Genomic DNA, 16821 nt, shown 5'->3' on the forward strand with positions numbered 1-16821 from the left:
GCTCTGTCACTAGCAGATTGGATAAGTTTCTCAGGACTATATTAGGGCCTCTGTGGAAGTGGGAAACACAGTATAAACTGCCAATTAAGCTCTTTTTAGGGGCTGGAAAGTGCTCGGATATCTACAAGTGAAATTTGTTACACTGCTGCAGTACCAATATTTGTGCTGATGAATAATGACTGTCCTGAATGCGAGACAGCCAAGGAGGAGGTGAGGCACGAGAGCTGTCCTTCAGGGCATGTTCTCTCACTCATTTTTGGTCTAAAAGCTCTCCGTTCCCAGACTATGAGAATTTCTTCACCCTTCTGATTTACTCCTTAAACCTGTCAGAGTCCTGCAGCAACTCCAACAACGTGGTGAGAAAGGTAGGGCTGCCCCTTTATAACAGGCTTGTGTCAGCACCTCCATTCTCAGCCTGTAAAGGACTGACATTTAGGGAATAATAATTCAAAAAGAGCTATGGGAAAAGAACTATGAAAGGCAAGTTAGTAAAAGGACCTTGGATATGAGGAAAAAGTCTACCATAACAGCACAGGTGAGGCCGGAGTGAGAATGACGTACGTTCCCCTTGATTAAATCCCCTAGGTCAAACTTGCTCCAGAAGCAGAGACCAGAGAAGACAACAAAGAGGAAAGTCTGTTGTACGTGTGAAGTGCTGAAAGCATTTTTTTTTGTTTGTTTGTTTTGCTTGGGATTCTCTTCTTCCCCCCAGTAAGGGAAGGGAATACTATCTTGTCTGTCTGCAGCTCATTCTCAAGGATGCAGAAGCAAAATATGCCTCAGTACACTAAAGATTTATGATACTTTTCACCTATTTATAAAGTACCTTGATGAGGGAAAACACAAATGCCAGCCTCATTATCCAAAGTGTAATCGATGTCCTACATATCAAAAGGAAATGCAGAGACTGTGAACTCCCTAAAATTGAAGACACTTTCTTAATAAACTGAAGATACAATATAATTGAACAAAATGTTTGAAAACCCAGTACAATTTTGTCTTGGTCTCAAAGTCTGGAATCTAAGCAGCCTCCCTCAGCTCCTTGTACTTATAAATAAAATATAAAAATCTTTGTGGTAGCCCATTACTACACATAAGGAAGAACAAAAACCAACACCCCCCCACATACCCTCACTTGGCTTCTCTATTTGCATCTTTGATAGATTTCTGGTATAGGGTTTTCATGGCAGGGGAGGGGGATTTTTATATATATATTTCCATTTTAGGGTTTCCTTGCTGTGGTCTTCACTGAAGAATCACTACATCAGAACCCATGACTCCTGAGTAATTGCTGATTGAACACGTTTGTGGTGGCAGTGGGATGCAAGCCCTGTTAACTGGTCCAAGGGCAGTTTGCCTGCCAGGGCAATGGATTCCCATAGCATGCCTATGGAGCAGACTTCTCTCATTTTAGGAGCTACGGTACAACAGTAGTAAGCAAAGTAGTGCAGTCCAATCATTGTGTATCTTGGAGATACTAGGAGAAATAACTAATGAAAAGCAGTACTGGACCAAAACCTGCACTGTGATTTGTCACTCATGCTCATTAATAGCATGAAAACAACTAAGCAGAGAACAAATTTTCTTGGAGCAAATGTTCATATGGTATTTCCCTTCACATTCGTTCCATTAACATCCTGGTTCTGTGGGCATTTGAGAATCAGACTAAAATAACATGGCAATAAGAAATGTGACAGTTTGATTCACTTCATGGCTTCAGGTGGGCTGAGGTCTGATCACACAAGAGTTTTGGTGTGGCAATATGTTGAATCTTTTTCTTGAAGCCCAGGTGAAAGCTAAGATGAGCCAAAAATCAGGAAGTTGTTAGCATTAGATTTATTTTCAAGACTAAGGGATTTTTACCAGGATGACCAGATGATATTATCCAACAAGGAAGAAGAGTTTGGAGAACCTTTGCAGCGATCCTGCCGTCCAGTCACTGAGACACCACAGAGCAACATGGACATGGAAACATCAAATGACAAATGCATCGACCCAACGCCATTCACACAAACACCCTAGTTATACTTTGCAAAGTCTGACCTGAGAAAGAAAAGCACTTCCTCAAAGTGCCCTTCTGTGATATTAGGCAGGCTTCAAATGACTTGCCATAGTACAGAGGGACACTGACATTTGAACTGCAGGAGTTTGGGTTTCTGCCTTCTTTTTCTCCCCCGTGACAATTGTATTTGAATAACTTGAATTTTTAAAATCCCTATTCCTCCTTTCAGGGTGATGTAATGCAACGGTTGCAAAAGCCTAACAATGTAGAACTGCTGCTGCCAGAGCCAAGTCTGGCACCAGGAGAGATTAGAGTTGGCACCAAACACCATGATCTTTAAAATAAATCTGGCAGACGCACTGAAAAGGTTTGCCACTGCTGCCATAAACAGCATACAGAGCACTAAATGGAAAAATGCTGAGAAAGGCCATGGTTTTGTTGCTGGAACAAAGATGCCAATTAGCTAACCACTTAATCTAGCACCTATTAAATGTTTTTACAATGGCATGTCAAAATTAAGGGCAATGGCAAGGACCAAACGTAACACAGCAGTGCCTTTCATATGTCCGTCACACCAAAGCGAGCCCACAAAACCCACCAGCTACCTATCTGCCAGGAGAACCTCTGTGCACAACCGCAAGTTACACCAGATCACTCACACAAAAATACTTTTTCCAGAGCAGGAATTTGCTTCCAGTCAGTGATGCCGGTGCAGTGCTCTGGAAATAGATGTGCATGAGGATTTTTTTTTTTTTTTAAATGCAGACATAAAGGAGAAGAGAAATGCAAGTTTTCTTCTCCACTCTCTCTGTCTCTCTCCTGACTTGAACTGAAGGAGCATGGGCTGATTTTGTCTGCTCTACATGAGGCTCTGATGATTTGTGATGTGGACATGTGTCTGCCTGCAACTGGACAGACAACACCATCTTCCTTCACACAGACAACCAGGCAGCCACATAAGAGCAGCATTTTTCAATTGCTATTTTATCTTAAAAAACAAAACAAACAAAAAATAACACACAAACAAACAAGCAACTCATTTCCTTCAGCAGGAAATCCCCATATTCCACCCCAAATTCTAAAACTCTACAAGCTCACCCAGCTCTCAAACAAGGGACCACTTTCACCAGGCAGACAAACTGCACTTAAGTCAGAAATGCGTGTGGTGTCTTAAGAGCTTTTTGCCAATCTGGTTAGTACTAAAATTTAAAAGAATGCTAAAAGCAGACAGCAGATTTCAAGCTACTTATCTGAACCTCAGTAGTAACCATGCAATTTTTGTAAGTAATATTTACAAGCACTCCTAGTGGGATACCCAACGTGCTGTTTGCATGGGGAGGCGTATAAAAGTTACCTCCTGTCCCAACTTACTTGCATTCCACCAGCTACTAGGAAGAAAATTAATTCTGTGCTAACTGAAACCAGGACACACACACATGAAAGGAAAGACTTGGTTTAAAGGTGAAAACTCCACTTTTTCTTCCCCCCCCCCCCCCCCCCCCCAAAAAAAAAAAACCAAACAAAAAAAACAAGCAAACTGAGAAAAAGAGGATCTGATTACCATGACCCAACTTTTTCCCGGTGGCTTCAAATTCTCCAAACAAAACTGACAAATCTGAAAACCGAGACAACTTTCAATGACCACAAACCATGTTGTCTTTTACCAGATGTTTACAGCTGCAGTGACAAACCTAGCACCCTGAAGCCTTTTTGTTTCACCAAAGAGCAGTTTCCTCCTATCACATTATGCACCACTCACCCTTGGGATCACCAGTCCAGCAGCTCATCACCTCTGAGCCTGGCTGTCAACAGCAACTGCTTGAGCACAACGCCAAACGCGGGGACTGCCATGAACACAAGAGTACCAGGATTCGGGGCAGCAACAGAGATGATGGCTTCATTTACAGGACTGCAAGGCAGCTCTGGAAAACCTCCTGCAAGCAGAGAAATTGGCAGCTACCTCAAGTTCATTCAAATAATTTAAGAAAACTTTATCATCTCCACAGATTAGGAAATCCAGCTGCAAGCAAAAGCCAACTTCAGCCTCTTGGATATATGAGAAGCAGCTTACATATGACATTAAGAAGGTGACTGCCGTAGGCCTAAAACTCAGATTTGATCTGCAATATCCTTAGCTTAAAGGCAAAGCTCTCCCACGCACGTGGGACTTCAAAGGCCCTCCCCTTCGACAGCCCAGGAGAGGAACCCGACAGCCCGGTTCAACAGCTGATGCCTTTGCTGACACCACATTAAGTCCAGCTCATCGCCTTTGGCACAGCTTCTCTCCGACACTTTGATGGAATAACTTCAACAACAGACAAAAGAGTCAAAATCATTTATTTCCTTTGGCTACTACAGGATGGCACAAACGCAACAAATTCACAATAAGCAACATGCAAAGATGCTCTCGCTGACCCCCACTGTTTGCCATGGCTACTGCAATATGAGCTACCAAAAATCAACAACTTGGCTAAATATCTGAACACAATGCTTAGCTTCTGAAGGAAATACAGTGGCTCATCTCTTTCCCTTCCTTCCAGAATAGTAGTCCTAGTAACTAGTGAAACACAAGAAAAATGGAAAGTGTGCCTCCTTTAAAAATAAAAACAGCAGAAACAAACAAAACAACTAACTACTGCATGGAACAAAGCAAAAATTGGAGAAAAGGGGTTTCAGCTCAGATAAATTACAGACTTACAGTACTACATGAATCCCCCTGAACAATTAAACAGCCATCCTAAAATGCTAACACCAAAAACCCCGTAATTATGTAAAAATTTACTTTTTTCTCAAGTGGTATTCTCAGAAACGGCAATTTTGAAGCCACACTCGCATGGTAAGGGCTCTCATTAGGCAGACGTGTATTCAGTTCCACATCAGCCACAGGTTTCCTGTTACCAGAGCATCTTACAGAGACAATTCATATTTAATCTGCCTGCCTCTATTTACCTCTGTAAAGCAAGGCTTCCTGCATTTTTTTCACTTCTGAGTAAGCTGAGCTCAAAACCATGCAGATAATGGGTTACATTCGGGTAAATCAGCACAAGGGAGTAAGGGAGAAAGCTATACAAATGCCAAACCCTAAACCTACTAAGAATACCATGAAACTAGTGTATTTTTGACTTTCCTTACTACTTTCTCCATTTATTTATTTATTTATTTATTTATTTATTTTACCAATGGTGAGAGCAGATACTGCCTGCAGTTGTCAGCACAGACCAGAATCTCACATTCCTATTTTCTCCTAGACCACATAACCCCTTTCTCCTATGCCCAACTTCTGCACAGCTAAATTCTTTTAATTCACGACTGGCTGCGTAACTCTCCTCTCCCAGTCATTCTACTCCAGTTGGTCTGTTTTCACCCTGGAGCAATAGGTGCTAGGTATGTTGTGCATCTTCCGTTAGCACATGTCCTGCCGTGGTTTGCATTAAGCAGAACCAATCTGCTAACCCCTAGACAGCTGCTGGTTTTACAGGCTGTCATCACAAAGACTGCCTGTGTGCCTGCTTGGAGCACTTCAATTCTTCAGGAGCCCAGAAACTGAATTCATTCAGCTCAGCTGCACATTTAAGCACGGAATTGAAATGCCACAATTAGAGAACCAGCTTCCCTTCATTTAGCTTCTCTTCACAAGCTAGTGCTGGGGGTGTAACGGCTGAAAGTCCTGCACCTCCCACTTCTAACACAGTTCCTGAAGGTACATTTTCAGCAAGAGCCATTGCAGAGCAAATGGGCTCGACAAAGATCCAGAAATGCAAGCATTTAACAAGAGAGGACAGCCCGTACTAGAACTTCTCCCTCTAAACCTGGCCTAGGAACTAGTGGAAGCTGAGAGACACAAAATCAGTGAGCAAAAAAGTCAAAAACAAAACAAAACAAAACAAAAAAAACAAGCTCCTGAGACACGGGCATGAGAAAGGCCTATGGAAACCTCACAGAATACTACTGAAAACCACAATCTCTGTTCCTTTTTGTGCACTGGAGAAAACAAAAACAAACCAACAAAGCACATACAACCCCCCTTTCAGTATTATTTGTAAACAAACAAAACATGCTTCTGCAAGAATTACATTATTTCCCTCTGTCAAGGGACTGCCCAGAAGACGTCAAATTTCTGGCTCATTGGGAAAAAGGTTAATAAAACCTAGCTGAAAAAGGAAACTTTCTTCTTGTCCTGTCACACACCACTCTGCCAGTAAATGCATGGGACAAATATATTGAAAAGCACGTATACACACTCAAAGCAAAAATCTAAGTTTCAAAAGCAATAGCCTGACCCCAAGAGCTGTAAGAGTTAAGATTTTTCTCAAAAGCTAAGCATACATTTTTCCATACAAGGAGCTGAATCATGGCTATTTTAAAAAGTAAGCACAATATAGCATATGTCCAGTTGAGCTCTATAAATGTGGCCAGTGCTGTACAAAGCATCAAAAAGCATTTAAATTTGAAAATTGCTGGCACCCACTGGCATAGCAGAAGAACTGAGAAGACTAATCTAGCAGCTAGTATGAAACAGAAAATGTACACTGTAGGCTTAGTCACTAATGGCAGTTACCTGATTTATGCCACAACACAGAAGAGGTGGTGGTGGGCTGTGGAGTAACATAGTATAACCTGCTGGCTGTATTGTTCCTCAGTAAAATGATTCATCTTTGGATGGATGGTATGAAAGTCTAATCAAAGGATAAAGCCAACTAAAGGCTATTTACAATGCAGTTTATCAAATATCTAGATACATAGTGTTCTGCTGGTGTTTTGTACTACTATAGCTCAAAATTTGCAGGTAACACCCAGTGATTAAAAACTGGCAAGATTCAATAGTCCAGCAGCTTGCTCGTTTGTTTTAATATGTGGTTTATGTTTGTTTATTTTTTTAAAGGGGAAAGGAGATTACATCAGAGAAGCAGCGGTATAAACATTATCTTTTGCTGTATGGAAACTTTTATCCAAGTATGCATTTTAGAGTGCAATGCATGGGAAATATTACCAATTGGATTTAAAATTCAAAACTGAAGCTCAGCGAATTCAAGGGAAAAAGAGAATGAACACTGCATCAATTTAAGAAAAACTGAGTGTATAAATGAAACTCTAGACAAGCTGGCAAGATTATCCTCAGTTACACCAAAACTTTGGGTTTACGCCAAGAAAAGCTGGTTTTAGACAGGAGCGCTCAAGTGGGCAGAACTTCACGTTTAGTTCTCACTCCAAAATGGGGTTTTCATGTGTTCCATATAAACACTGCACTTCCTAGCTTCTCTATTCTTCCTTACGTGAAGCAGCCTGGTGAGCATTGGCACTCCAGGGCTGGGCCATGGCAGGGATGTTACAGACTTGGAAGACCAACGAGCAAACTTTTGTGACTTCTCCCTGAAGGGGTAGAAACAAAAGATGACAGAACCTGGAAGAATTTCTCCATCATACTCTGCCAGCAGCATAAGTTAAAATGCTGAAGAAGATTTTCACTGTCATTTTGTTTAAATATTTCTAAAGTTTGCAATCAAGGACAACACTGAGGTAATACGACAGCTGAGCTCTGGTTTCCCCACTCCACCTCCCAACCCCCAGGCCCCTCTTTCTACAGTTGATTTGGCAGAAAGGCATTGCACAGTGTCTCATCCAACACTGCTACGGGAGTGTTCCTGAATGTGATTAATTTGCTAATGATACAAATCTCCAAACAGCATGTTAGTACTGCTGATGATTTATGAAATGCCAGAGACAGTTCTCTCACCAGTGATAAGCTTGTTCAAACTGGTGGTTTTGCCTGAATCTCTTGCAGTGGCTAAGAGCGTTCTCATCTCTGCATTGCTCCCAGATGGTGCTGAGACAGGGAGCTGCACCGAGGATTTCTTTAATAAATTGCAGCCTATGTGTACATACAAATAATACAGAGGGTCAGATTATGAATTCTTGCATAGTTTCATGTGCAAAAAGCCCAGAGTTTGCTTTGGAATGGGGACAAGCCTTCCTGGTCAAACGCTCTGCTGGTCTTGCTCTCCTCCTCCCAGGATACAAGTGCGCACTAATGATTGCAAAACTAGGCAACATATTTCCTTTTCTCAGCTGCTCACAGTATTGCCCTTGGCACCCCAATGGCCCAAGATACATTATTCGAGGTTCCAAAACTAGTATCAGAAACAGTGGTTTTTCCATGTTTCTTAAGCAGATATTCCCTACATCACACAACGTACCTGAGCCTGACCTATGACCGCCACGTGTTGCCACAGTCTCAGCATCCTGTTGACCAGAAAATGCTGGCGATACCAAACTGCCCTCAGCTGTGACTTGATGACTTTGATCAATGGCACACAGGGTATGGTTTATTTCTTTAAGCAACATTTGCAGTCAGCTTGCGGTTTCCCTCTGTTTATTCAAATTTATGCAGACTATGAGTTATTTTTACCTATGTGGAATAATCACAGATAGCTGAAAATACTTAAGATGTGAGATCTTCACTGTGACCAGCCAAAAATCTTGTGGCTGCTTTTTCTCTTCTGACAAGTTAGCCCTTGCTTAATGAAAATATTTCAGAATTGGAATAGCAGAGAATAGAACAGCTTTGGAAATTTTCCTGAAACACAGAGACTGACATTATCTACCAATTCCTGTAAAACCAGGCTACCACAAGATACCTTTGCAGAATGCCCTTTGAGCTTGTTTCTCAGTTCCTACCTTCCCACAAGTGTGCTGTTTTTTGAAGGATTTGGTTATCTCCCTCCCTAGTGCATTTACTTGTCTCCAGTATGGGTGTGCTGAGACATATCTGGAGCTCTACCCAGTTTCCTTGTCTATAAAATAAGCCGCTCATTTGTAAGCACTAATAAACATGCCATCTATCAGGGAGTGCACGCTCATGATTACCCAGGGGGGTTTTCCACTAGCAGTGCCTCCGAAGCCAGACATTCGCACACCACACACTGTGCACACCACAGCCATGGAGTTGTTCTGGGCTGGCCCTCCGGGCTTTCCTGGCACAGATAAAAGTCAGTCTGCTCAGACTTCTATACACGTGAGTGATTTTCATATTGTTAAAAAGAACTTCTCGATCCTATCACTGTTCTGCTATCCACTCCTTGTGCACTTTATGCTACTGAAAATTTTGAAAGAATTCCAGTCAGCGATGCCATGTATTTCTCTGCACTGCTACAAGAGCAGCATCTTCTCTAAAGCTCCTCAGATGATAACACCACACTGAGGCCTTCTCAAACCACCTTCAAGTTACGATTCCACACCAGCGAGGAGCGCAAAAACTGACCTTAGGACCCGAATACAAATAGAAGGAACAGGCAAAAGAACACAAGATATGGCAACTCAGTATAAAAAAAAAAAAAAAAAAAAGTAGCTCTCTCGTTCATCTCATAACTAAAACTGACAATCCAGAATAGAACTACATATATTCTGTCTAAGAATTGTTTCTATTTTCTTTTCACTTTAGCATACCTAATTAATATGTATGCATTTAACACTAGTGTACTATCAGTTATAAAACAATAGTTGAACATTTGACCAAACAGGTTCTGTAATCCTGCAGTTTGTTTTGTAAATCAGCACACCCCTAGCTGCATTTAATAAGCAAAGCAAGAGAGAACTTCCCATATGCTTGTTTAAACCTACTGCTGTGCTCAAACAGGCCCCTGAGTTTTGGTTGTTGCAACTCCACAGCTTCTTCCACAAGCTGGTAAAGCCATTATTGCCACAGAAACCTCAGAGGAGTAATAAAAAAACACCCAAACCCATCTTCATTTGCATGCACATGGTCTTAGTGAATGATATGCATGCAATTAAGTTACAATCGGCTCTTGACACAAACAGCAATCTATGATGCCACAGGTTGCCTGCAAGTCAGGTGCTACATCAGACTTTTAAAACTACTCAGCATTTCCTTTAACTCCGAATGGGCTCCACCTTGGTGCTCTGTTTCCAGCCTGAAACGATTTGTAACTTTATTCAGAGAAGCAAGGCTTGAGGACCAACACTGCTGCACTCCTGGAAGCAGAAGTGTTTGAGCAAAGGTGAGGAGGTCAGACAAGGGCAAAGTCCAAAGTAATTTTAAGTGGTTCCCCTAAGTAGGGAAGGCTAATGGGAAACCATTTTAATTTATTACAGTCATCCCTAGTGAATAAAAGGACAACGTTTTTCTTCAGCAGCTTGATTACAAAGCAGTAAATCCCTCTGTGTATATAAAAGACCTATGGACAGTACAGATCAAATGACAGATAAAGGTTTGCACTGTTAGATGTGGGAGAATAATATTAGAGTTGGTAATAGCTACAGATATTAACTCTTATTCATTTTGTTCAGTATTCCCACTATATATTATCTGCACAGGAAAAGACACTCATGTTATTCTGCCATTCCCATCCACAAAGACATGGGATAATGTCATTTTTGCAGCATTTTTTGGACTTTCCAAAAACCTAAGCAAAAAAAACAAAACAAAACAAAACAAAAATTCTTAAACATACAAACACGTATGTTTAATTTTTTTCAATTTTTCTCCTTTCCCCAACACTTTCTGTCTCTTTTGCTGGCAACAAGCGCTGCTTCAAGTACTGGCCTCAACCTCTGCTTTATAGACCCTAGACAGAAGCAAGAAAGCAAACAAAGCACGCTTGAGGTGACAATTTACTTCAGAAGTATAAGCACATTAAAGTTAGACTAATAACAGAAAAGGATTTCCTCCAGTTGCTTTTTTTTTTTCTCTCCAGTGTTTCAGTTTGATTTTCCCAAAATAATTGCTTGTTCTGACAGACACGTATGCCTGAGTATAACTAATAACTATCTCATTGCATTGGTCTAAGATGGGATTGAAAATATTTAAAACAGTGAAAGTTGCAGCTACTCAGCCTGGGATTCTTCTCTTAAAAATAAGCTCCATTTAATCAGAAGCAGGATTTCTACGTTTAGGAATAGGATGCTTCAGCAATGAGGAATTATTGAGCTGTCCCGAAGTTGTATAAGTCACAGGCAAAAAAAACAAATATTTGGTTTACTTAGTAACAACATAATTACCTGGCCATAGCAATTTTATATCTTGTGTCCACCCTGTTTTTCCACACATTTTTCTCCCCTCATGAGAAACAGGATATTCTGAGTCAGGAAGCACTTCAGTTACACGCTGTGTGGGGCTGGGACCTCTACCTGCTACTGCAGCATAACAGCCACCAAATACTTCCTGAATTACAGAACACCTTTTTAGAGTAGTTTCAGTAACACTTACCGAATAGTTTTGTCCATTCACATTTTCAAAAGCCTTGTATTCGGTTGGCCTTTTGATGAGAACATCAGCCTGTCCTACAACATTGGAAACCCCTAGGTTATAAATCCTAACAGCCCTCAGGGAGTGGTTACAGATGTGCCAGACTCTCAGCTCATGCTTACAATTGTACAAGGGGCCTTTACAGAGTTCTGGGGACACAATCATGTACCAAAAGCTCACCTATAGGACAGTAATGCTCCTTGTGAGCTTTATTCACCTTTTCCTAAGGCCAAAATGCACCCACTGTTGGTACCTTGACTGCCTTAGGCATATTGCTCCATCGCTTCTTGACTTCACTGTCTTGAGCTAGTACTCTTAGCTGCATCCTCAACCACGTCTGCAGAAGATCAGTGGTGTCTTCAGTGAACTCCTCTACACAGGAGCAAAGTGATACTGCTGCAGGCATAGTGCAACTTTTTAACGTGTTGGATTTTGAACTTTCAAACCAGTTATAGTCACTTAAGGACCTCATGGCAGTTTAAACAGGTTGATGTTGCCTCTTGGCCAAAGCAGGCTCTGGTATTTGCGTTCCGTCTGCCCACAACACTTCCTGCCATTTCTACTGGCTAAAATCTTCTCTTCTGTGGTTTTGCAAAGTGCCCTTCCCTGCTGTGGACTATACAACAACAGTTGGGTTTCTTCTCATATAGGGCTTTTTCGAGCTCATGGGGAGCAAGGAGGAAAAAAAAAAAAGAGAGAATAAGGGGGGATGGGACCCAAAGCTAAGTAAATCAATGTTTCTTTGATCCTTTGGGATCAAGATGCTGCAAAAACACATGGTTATTAGAACTGTGAATTTATTGGTGAAGAAGTTGGTTACTGGCACTGCATTTCAGCATGAACTTACATTATAATAGCAAGTACAAAGCGTTCATTCTGTTTGTGGCTATGAGAATTAATCTCTTCCATGGGCAGAGAGGCTGTGTGATAATTGAACTGAGACTCCTGTTGGTAGTTCAGGCAAGTACTCATCAGCTGCAGGACTTTCAACAACACACAAGCAACAGCTCCAAGAGAAAATGATGTAACCAATGTCTTCGAAAGCTACCAAGCAGGACTAGAGCCTGCTCATTTCAGGGTTTTCATCCAAGGAGGTTGTCAAAATCCTGAAACTAAAAGGTGAGTTTCTCCCAAAACACTCCAAATACTTAACTTTGGACAGGATTCAATAACTAATGGAGTCTGAATGAAACTGTATGCTCCTAATATGTTGCTGTTGCCTCAATACTCAGAAAAGGTCTGATCCTGATTATTAAAAATGAAAAAGTAATTTGAAATGTTTATGTGGATGGCAGCTTTATATGCAGGACAAAAATGTTCCAACTGCCTTTTCAATCCAGCTGGAACAAAGTTTTCATTTTTCTTTTTTTTTTACATGAAATTTCATTTATTATGAGTGCTATGTCTTAGTAAGGCAGCTGTTGGCAGCAAGCTGTGAAATTAAAGTTGAGCTGGTTATTAGTAAGAGCCAAGATATAATATGCTTTTGTCAGAGAGAAGTTATTCTTGTAGATATGTAACCTACTTTCAGTAATTAAAATAGCTAGTCAGTCAAACCCATCAAGCCCACTTCACGGGAGAGTTAATATTAATTTAAAATACAATTTCCAAATTGTATAAATTGCAACCAAAAAATTGAGATTGCTATAGCTTGTTTCAGTGAGGTCTTTAAGCAGTGAACACACCAATGCTTTCAGAAACCCAGGAATTAAGAATTCCTCTTTCTTACTGCTATCCTACTAACACGGTGTTAGATTTTAAGCAAGGCCCTTCTAACAAGATCCCGAACAGGAATGAAATCAGGATCAGTGCATTACTGTTATCCACTGAAGATGTCACACACAGCCTGTGCCTAGAGGGAATCATCCCTGGCTTCCTGCCACTGGGGCAAGTCCTTTTATCAGTTCAATACACAAACATGACTCTTCTCCAGTTTCTACGGCTGTCATCAAAGAAAGCAGTAGTAAACTTCATGTCTTGCTCAGAATCTCCTCTAGGACGTGCTTAAGACACATATTTCAAAAATACCTATCCAAAAATGCCTTTGGGAACCGGTGAAGGAACACGACAGGACTTGGCATGTGCTGTTGGAAATCCAAGCCTGGTAAGGGATAGAATTTTATATATTGGCTTTAAATATACATTTATATATAAACTAAAGCATTAAACCAATTAATCCTCAACAGCCAAGGTGACTACATCTTGTAAATTGACTTATTTTCCAAATTGCTGCCTTGAAGTTCAGTTATCAAGGGTAACAGCAAAACTGCATCATCATCCAGCATTCTATCAGCTTCTAATGACTATAAAAATCAAAACCTCACTTCTGACCAAAGATGCAACCCTTCTATGTCCTTGCCTGAGCCACAAGCTCCTGCAACCACACAAGTCTGTTTTCAGCTACACCAGAAAACTTTTTTTTTTTTCCTGGTTTTCTTTTCAGCTAGATCAGTGAGTTGATCTGATTTGTCGCATGTCTGGTAAGCACCAACACAAAGGAGGAGACAGGAACATGCAGCCAGGCTTAGAAGGCCACTTCTTTTGATGTCAACACAGCTCTCAGTCAGCTTCATCCAGTCCTGAATCCACACCTGCAATCTATCAACATGACTGCTGCAAGGAGGGCCTTGTTGCTTGCAAGGTGACTGCAGTTATAATGCCAAGTAAGACAGTCCGACCAAATTACTCCACTGCTTAGGTGACAGCAACCTTTACTTCCCTGTAAACAACATATTTCTATAAAATGCCCCTATATATTTGAAGCTGGCACCACTTTTACTACTCTAAGTGACAAACATTTGCATGACATGGATTTGAGGACTATGCCCACCATAATCCATAACACTAATCCCACACTTGTGCAGACTGAGTCAGCAATTCCTACTTGACATCTACTTTAGGTACTTGCAGCACTGTCCTATTTACAGGGCTATCAAACTACTTTGCGGGTTTACTTCATGTTATGCATTTACCCTGGCAGCCATCTACTGCAGTCAAGAGAGAGCCAAAAAGCTCTACTAGATATCTAGAAAATGAAACAGCATTTAGGAATTAGTGGGAAATTGCTCAGTAGTGTTTAGTATCACTGAACATTGTAGCTGGCTACAGGGCACCCTTGTAAGCACAGCATTTTAGATGCTGTGAACAGCTGGACTTTCAACAGCTCGGCAGCTACCTAGAAGGGTGGAGAGAATAAAGATTTCTTTGTCAGGCAAGTGGCCATTGCCATCTTTCTTTTTAAGTAGAGGAAATCTTGGCAGGTTTTCCACCATGCAATTCTTTTTCATTTTTAAATGGATAAGAATAGGGTTCTCCTCTTCCGAGATTACACGCATTGTTAAAGACAACTGGATTGTATGTCTTTTGTGTCCAAAAAAAATCTTACTTGTCAGTAACTATAGAGTAAAAATCCCCAGATCAAAAATACACTTAGTATGCCCATGAAAGCTGAGAGCCAGCGGCCCTCACTCCACAAGTATTACCTTGAAATACAAACTCATAGCAGTATAAAAATACAAGGCTGGCAAGAAATTGGAATGAGAATAAAAAAATACATGAATCATGCACAGAACTAATTAAATATGAAAACTGACTTTACAGTCACTTACCTTCACCATTATAAGTTAACATTGAACAGAACAAATTTGAGCAGTGTATTTTGGACATTTACAATCTGGGATAAATGTTTCTTTTAAACTCATGTCAGGATAACACAGCTTCTTTTCCAAGGAGTCATGATTTCAGGCCTTCCTAACTAAAGTGCAAAACACTTAAGACTGAACACAAGACTTGGTTGACAGCACTTAAATGAGCCTGGAAATCTTCAAATTTACAGTGTCAGGAATTGCCGCGTAACTTCTAGGCTAAGACCTCAGGGCAAAGCCTACCTCCTATTGAGTCAACTTACAAGTTAAAGTAGTCAGATTTTGGCAACTAAACCCTGGTTTTCCTTTCGCGTATGTAATAATCCAACTTCTAAGCATTTTACCCTTAATTGTCAGGGGACCATCTGAAAAATGCTTCCACAAGTCACATCCCAGCTACTTCTTCTTTACTAATATTTGATTTGTGAATTACAAGTTGCACTTCCAAAGGTCTCTAGGGTATATAAACCATGCACTAAAAAAAAAAAAAAAAAAAGAAAGAGATACAACTTAAAGCCTGATTTTCAGTGACTCTGAAAAAAAGCCCAGTATGCATTAACCTTTAAGATTATATGCAAAGAATAATCACAGAATTGTAAGTGCCAGTGACCACACGATTGCAGGTTCCATAATATTTCTTCTGGTAATAGTATTTGCATCAACACAGAAAGCGTCCATTTGAGGAAGGACAGAACATCGTGTTGGCATAACGAATCCTATTTGTTAAGGACACATCTGTGGCCATTAATAGCATGTCTCCTGGGGGAGGCAGCACCTCGCTAGATTGGGTATCAAACCAAGTTCTGCTTGAGGTGTTGAACAAAAGAGAATTGGCTGCAAGCAGGATAACACAGGCCTAGAGGGTTTTATTTCCCATATAGTTAAAAGACCACTGCATGATTAATAAAAGACAACCAGTCTCTCTCTGGAGCAGCAGACAGTGTTCTGGGGAAAGGGTCTGGCTTGTCTGAGTAAGCATAACAATGCTCATGTAGAGCTCTTTCCTGAGCCTGTTGCTGTTCAAATGACTAACTTAATTCCCAGGATGAAGGCATAAATATAAGGCTCTTTTTCGAGAAAAAGAAACCCCCCAAAATGTTAGTTTGCCAACACAGTAACTGGGCCATTAATAGGTGCCAAAACACTAACACCATTTGGTCATCTTCACTTACTATCTCGTTAGTAACTACAGGTTAAGTCTTTGATTTGACTCCTCTGAAAGTAAGCCTGCTTCTCCTGCAAAGAGCAGGATCCTTTGCCCTTCTCATCCGCAACCATCCCCGCCTGCTCCAGGCTCCTCCTAGGCACAGCGCTGCCATCACCACCAGGAAGGCCAAGGCCCAGGGGGAACTGAACACAAATATCACCTTGTTTGTAACGTAAACCAGGTAGAAAATGGTGCCATACAAGCATCAGGTTAATGGCTTGAGAAGTCGTGAAGCCTAACATCTGGAAAAAACATTAAATGCTATTTAAGGCCTTGAGCATGTGATCAAAACCAGAGGACTGCCACCATTTAATCTGATTTGAGAAGCAGGTCTCACCTGTTTCTTCCCTCACGATATGAATATTAGCAGAACATAAATAATACAAAAACAAACAAACAAAACAACCACAACAACAAACAGATAAAAAGACCTGGCTTTTGGAAAGCTGGGGAGGAGATGGTAGATGCTGCCTCGCTACAGGAGTGCATCTCATCTTCAAAGCAGTTACACGCAACTTAAAATCAAAAATACACACACGCACACAAAAACAAACAAAAACAAAAACAAAACACCACAGAAGTAGCATGTATCTTGCACCTGGAAAAGACACATCCCTAGTTAAGACAGTCATGTGAAAGACAACAACACATTCAACACATTTCAACAGCTAGCACACTACTGTACAAATAAAATTAGATTATTTTG

The 16821-nt window shown here is 40.9% G+C and overlaps 1 protein-coding gene across 3 annotated transcripts in view; it reads right to left on the reverse strand.

Moving 5' to 3' along the window:
* Window positions 1–16821, reverse strand: part of EYA2 (EYA transcriptional coactivator and phosphatase 2) — a 98381-nt gene that overhangs the window by 68582 nt on the left and 12978 nt on the right. Inside the window, exon 1 of one of the 3 annotated variants that reach the window (XM_084296877.1) lies at window positions 3762–3832. The exons of the other annotated variants lie outside the window; for them this stretch is intronic. The gene's annotated coding sequence lies outside the window, so the exon portion shown is untranslated. Of the gene's footprint in view, window positions 1–3761; window positions 3833–16821 lie in introns of those variants that run through there. 3 annotated transcript variants of the gene reach the window in all.

This window comes from Netta rufina, assembly GCF_964035555.1.
Source record: "Netta rufina genome assembly, chromosome: 16".
NCBI classification, from domain to species: Eukaryota; Metazoa; Chordata; class Aves; order Anseriformes; family Anatidae; genus Netta; species Netta rufina.